Here is a 6,007-nt window from a genome sequence, read left to right on the forward strand (position 1 = left end):
ACTCTCTTTAGTTTTTTCTCTCTTTCCACCCCCTCTCACTGCTATAATGTCTCTCAAAGCTGTTGGAAGCATCCTTTCCATTCGAACTATTCGGTTGGCTCAGTTAAAGTGAACAGGAAGTTGACTGTGATTTTTTCACAGGTAAAGAATTGCTGTTAACTGTAAAACTGTGGGCAAAAGCAGTAGAAACAGTCAAACTGTATTTGGCATCTGTTTAGCTGCTTCAGTGCCACTGCAATTTGAAAGGAAAACACAAGTTTTGCATGGAAGTTTAGTGGTTTCACCAGAGATGGAGTGGTCATCCATCACACAATCTGACAGAAATGTTGTCCTTGTATTTGTGAAAGGTAATTGGCTAGATTGACAGGACTTTATCTGCTGTTGGTGCAGGCGTTGAAATGCTCATTTTACATCAGTCAAAATGTCAAACTGAATCAAGAGAGATGATTGGACTGTTGACTTTGGCTTGGTCTTTTCCAGCGCTTAAAATGTATTTCCAATGGTTTGTGTTGGCTTAGCTCTGTGATATGAAGAGAGAAATGGAAAAGAATAGTGTGGAGAATATCAGTAATCTTTGCTTATTGCCTTGGATTACTAAGATTCTGCAGAAGCTAGTATCAGTATGGCTTGTAAAAAAATAAAATTGCCTGTTTGTCTTATGTTAATTCATTGAAGTGGTGACAGTCAAGTCATACTGAGGGAATTATTTGAAATTATTAATTGATATATTATTACATACTTTTCAAGACTGAGATATAAACTAAGAGAGGTTTAGAGAGGTTGGCAGTCACTGTGTATGTAAGTGCTAGCCAGGATGCTAAAAAAGCCAGTGGAGCATGATGCTAATTTGAAGCCCAAGGCAAAGCGTATGCCTGACTGCTCTAACACCTGCTTTCAACCCGTATACATGACTCTAATAAAAAAGAAAATACCTTAACATCCTATCTAAGGTGTGTTTACCTGTGGATAACATGGATGTTTTAAGAGAAGATCATTAGAGAAACTAGACCTTGAAGGAGTCTAATCTGTATTAATCAGCATATATGTGAACCTTTAGCATTCATTAAACCTTTCCATTGCACAAAAGGTTTATTAAGTGTTGAAAAGGGTTCTTAAGAGTATTATGTTATTAGTTTCCTTTCAAAACTGTTCACTGTAAGATTCTGTTGTAGAGATGAATGTAGACCAAATGGTTCTTCTATGACATTGCAGCAAATAAAGAACCCTTCTTTTACATGCACTTGGTTTCTTTCAGAATATATTCGTGTTAATCGGACTACAATTGACATTGTATGATTGCGACAATCAAAGAAAAAAGTGACGCGCGACTGCGATGTGTATATGTCACAGTCCTCGTCTGCACCTGTCTGTCCTTGTCTGCACTACACTTCCCAGAATCCTCCTTGTCTCCACACCTGAACTCACTCCCTCACTTACCAGCCTGTTCCTCGTTATCATCATCTGTGTCACCTGTCTTCACATCATTATGGTTCATTTGTCTCTGTATTTAGTTTCTTCTGTTCAGTCTGTCTTGGTCGGTTCTCGTCTATGTTAACTGGTGTTTGCATCCGCTCTGTCTGCCTGTACCTGTTTGTGGTTTTGATTTATGTAAAGTTATAGTGTTTTGTGAGTGTACCCTCTGCCTGCCTGTACCTGTTTGTTGTTGCTTTTGAGTAAATCTTTGAATTGGAGCTTTTTTTGCCTCAGCCTGTCTTCATCTACACCACAACCGTGACAGTATAAGCATATACATATTAGATTACAGACAGATGAAGATGAAATTTGCCGAAACAAAAACCATGTGAAGCTAGATTGCAATGTGCTTAATTGTAAACTTAATATCTGTGGATTTGATTGGCCTAGACCTTGCTATAAAGGATGACTGAGTAGCTGGCATGAAATGAACCCTGTCAGCTAACACACACACACACACACACACACACACGCACACACGCACACACGCACGCACGCACACCTAAACAAACTTTTATATTGTTTCAGCTGAAGAGCCCTGCAATCTTCAATCAAGTACACTGGACCAGACTGTGAGAAAGAAAAACAAGGTAGACCATGGTCACTGAAACATACAGGACCGAGTGAGTGCTCAAAACTCAAAAAAACAATTATTGTCCAAAAAAAATTATTAAAGGTGTCATCGGATGCCCATTTTCCACAAGTTGGTATGATTCTTTGTTCATGTAAAGTTTGTGATATACTTTGGTTAAAATTCCTCAATGGTTGTGTATAACAACACACTTTTTACCTCCTCAAAAACAGCTGTCAACGCTTAGAAATGGAAAAATACGTAAATAAAAGTAAATAAAACAGCCATACCAAAGAATAGTTTCAAAATCCCGGTGTTAAAGATGCTGTTTTTTAATAGTATTTATTCATATTTTGGATTCGATTTTATTTGTATATTGTCAGGTTTCATTTTAATTTTAGTAAATTTGTTGTGTGCTTTTGCATTTAAAAAAAAATTTATATATATATATATATATATATATATATATATATATATATATATTTAGCTTTTTTTATTATTATTTATTTGTAATACTTTAGTACTTTAACTTCTTTCAATTAGTTGCAAAGTTTAATTTTCATTTTTTATTTATTTCACTAACGGAAAACAAATAGTTTTAGCTGAGGTTGACAACAACAACACTGATTAAAGAATGACAATCATTAAACCATTTTATCTTTTGTGAGCGAGTTATATCAGAGACTGATGAAGAAATGGCACTCTAAATAGGATTATGTTGAATGTTGTAAATTTCACTCAGTGTCCCCAATGTACAAGGGTTGCTATTGTAATTTAGGAGGTATGTTTGTGTTTGTTTCTTAAGCTTGATTACCCCCAGGATGACACTTTTCTATTTTACCAGCAACACTCAAAAATACAAACAGCATGGACACATTGTGCAGCATTATGGGTAATTGATTTCACTGGGCAGGGTGCGTAATATGATGTCAAATATTGTGACAGAGGAGACACTTTCAAATCTAACAAAATGTGATTCATTTCTGAGCAAATTATAGATTCAGTTTAACAACAGCTCTCATGTGAATAACGTTCACTAAACCAATGAACGACTCTCTCAGAACAAAATCAATTGCTTCGATTCAGACCGTTCCTTTGTTTACCTTACAGTAAAACTGAGAAGCATAACCATAGACATCTTGTTCCTTTCAATCTTATGTTCACTTCAGGGTTTCATTGTGGTTTTGCCGTCCTATATTTTTCTCAAAGTCTGGTGCTTTTTTTTAAACCCTAGATAATGTATTTCTCAGTGCTGTACGACTCCTTCAGACTCTCGCTGCCAAAATCAGCCCGACTGACCACCCCCCACACAGTCTGCAGGGGGCCAGGGAGTGTGTGTGTGTGTGTGTGTGCGAGCGTCGGAATGTGTGTGTGTGCGAGAGAGTAAATGCATGTGTGTTTGAGGGAAGTATTTCCTCCTTGCCAGTATTCCCACAGCCTCCATTTTCCTGTTGTGCTCAATGTGTCCTTTAACACTCCATCAGAGCAAACACACACCTTTTAGAGGTGCAAGTTAGAGAAGAAAGCTTTATAAAATCAAAATATTACTGCACACTCACTTCAGCATTTTCTTTTCTTTTTTTCTCAACGTTTCGCCAACAAGGTACCTTGACAAAGGCTTGTTGCAAAAATGTTTGAAAATGATAAAATGCTGAAGTTAGTGTACAGTTATATTTTGCCTTTGTAGTCAGACACACACAAATACACAAAACACAATCACCATCATATTCGTTTGACTTTATCCTGTGTGAACTGCCTTTCTTCCCATTCCTTCCTTGTCTGTCTGCTAGTTTATCCCCCCATAACCTCGCTGATGGTTATTGAAATTGCATGGTTGGTATCAGTGAAATTCCTCCCTAAACTGATGTAGCTGTTGATGAATTACTGGCAGCCCTGGTAATTCATTCCAGAGACCGTAGTGGACAGAAATCATTTATGGGAAATGCGAACGAATCCCATCGTATTAATTTGACTGTCCTCATAGGGTGTGTGGTTATGCTGGTCGGCGTATATAGACTGCCACGTCGTTTGGGGTCCGCACCCCCGGCCCCCCTTTAAAGCCCCCAGTGCAGACCAGAGCGCAGTGGGAAAATGAGAGACAGCTTTTCGGCGTGGTGGAGGGAATGCTCGGACGATGAGAACATGTAGTGGAGTGAAGTCAATAAGGAGGGGGAGCTGCTGACTGGCCTGTGGAAAAAGAGAGCAAAAGGAAAGGAGAGAGAGAGAGAGAGAGAGAGAGAGAGAGAGAGAGAGAGAGAGAGAGAGAGAGAGAGAGAGACAGAGAGAGAGAGAGAGAGAGAGAGAGAGAGAGAGAGAGAGAGAGAGAGAGAGAGCAACATGTCATGATTCAGAGGAAAAATAGTTTGTTTTACAACCGTGTTCACATTTCAAGGGTCTTTCATATAGATCAGTCCATGTTAAACAAGACAAGGAATCAATTTCATGCCCGGTTTGTATGTTACATGTGGTGTAATTGCTGACATCAATTGTCGGGCAGTCTGAGGGATGGTCTATCCAAAAAATGAAAACTCTGTGGTCATTTACTCACCCTCATTTTGTTCTAACCCATAAGACTTTTGAAACAGAATTGAAGGTATTTTTAATAATAACAATAATACATTTTATTTAGCGGCGCCTTTCTAAGCACTCAAGGTTGCTTTACAAGTAATAAAAACAGGTACAGGGAACAGCAAAGTAATGAATGAATGATGACCTTGATGTAGTAATGAATTAATGAAACCTTTGTGATTTCTGTCCCTCCATTGAAAGCCTGTTCCAACAAAACGTTGACGCTTCAAAAAGTTCATAAAGGCATCGTAACATTAATCCAAATGAATCAAGCAGTTCTTCTGCAGAGACATGATCACTTGATGAACAGATTTTTTGGATGCACAACATACAGCGCATACAAATGGTTAACGGAAGCTCACATGCTTGCTTAACACACAAGAACAAGCCTCATTGGTTCTTATGCATCAAGCAAGCACATTTGATCTACCATTTACCATATTTGATGTGCTCTATACAAAATGTGCATCGATCAATGTTTACATGTAAATAAAACCATGCATTAAATGTGTCTCTTCAGAAGACTTGGATTAAACCATTCAATCCATTTATGTGCATTACTTTTGCAAGTTTTGGTAGAATAGACTTTTAATTTAAGGACAGACATCTCTTAGGTTTAATCTCAAATATCTTAATATGTGTTTCAAAGGTCTTATTGGTTTGGAACGACATGAAGGTGAGGGAATGATGACAGAATTTTCATTTTTGGGTGAACTGAGCCTTAATATAGGGATAGTTTATCCAAACATGACAATTTTGTCATCATTTTACTCACCCTCATGTCATTCCAAAACTGTTTTTTTTTAAACAATGAAAACTGATGGTGTCCAAATTAACAATTTGGACCCCATTGTCTTTCATTGTATGGAAAAAAAACAAATAAACACAGAGACATTTTTATAATACCCCCTTATGTGTTGAACAGAAGAAAGAAAGAGGGTGACTAAATGGTGACAGAATTGTCATTTTTTGGGTGAACTACCCCTTTAAATGTCAGTACAGAATGTGAGTACTACTATAAACATTTGTCTGACTCATTTACTAGGGGTGCACACAAACTAGACCCATATGGCACCATGCCTATTACATTGCATCACAGGAAATAACCTTACGGGAAGCGTCTTTTGATAAACAGAACCTGCGCTGATAAAATTCATTACGGAATGTTTTTTTAAAATGGATTTAGAGACAAGTTGCAGGGCTTACAGTTGAGAAGTGGAAATAAAGAAGAAGAGGAAAGGGGGAGGACAGTAGGGGGAAAGAGGCGAGAGGGACGAGAGAAGCCAACAATGTGACACAGAAATGAAAATGATAGAGTGCCTGCGAAGAAGTAAAGGATGAGTGAGAGAGAGCATAAATAAGAGGTTATTTTGAAGTGAGTGCCTCAGTAGGAAG

The sequence above is a fragment of the Siphateles boraxobius genome, unplaced genomic scaffold (assembly GCF_051911475.1).
Source record: "Siphateles boraxobius isolate OS27281-9 unplaced genomic scaffold, OSU_SipBor_1 29, whole genome shotgun sequence".
Lineage (NCBI taxonomy): Eukaryota > Metazoa > Chordata > Actinopteri > Cypriniformes > Leuciscidae > Siphateles > Siphateles boraxobius.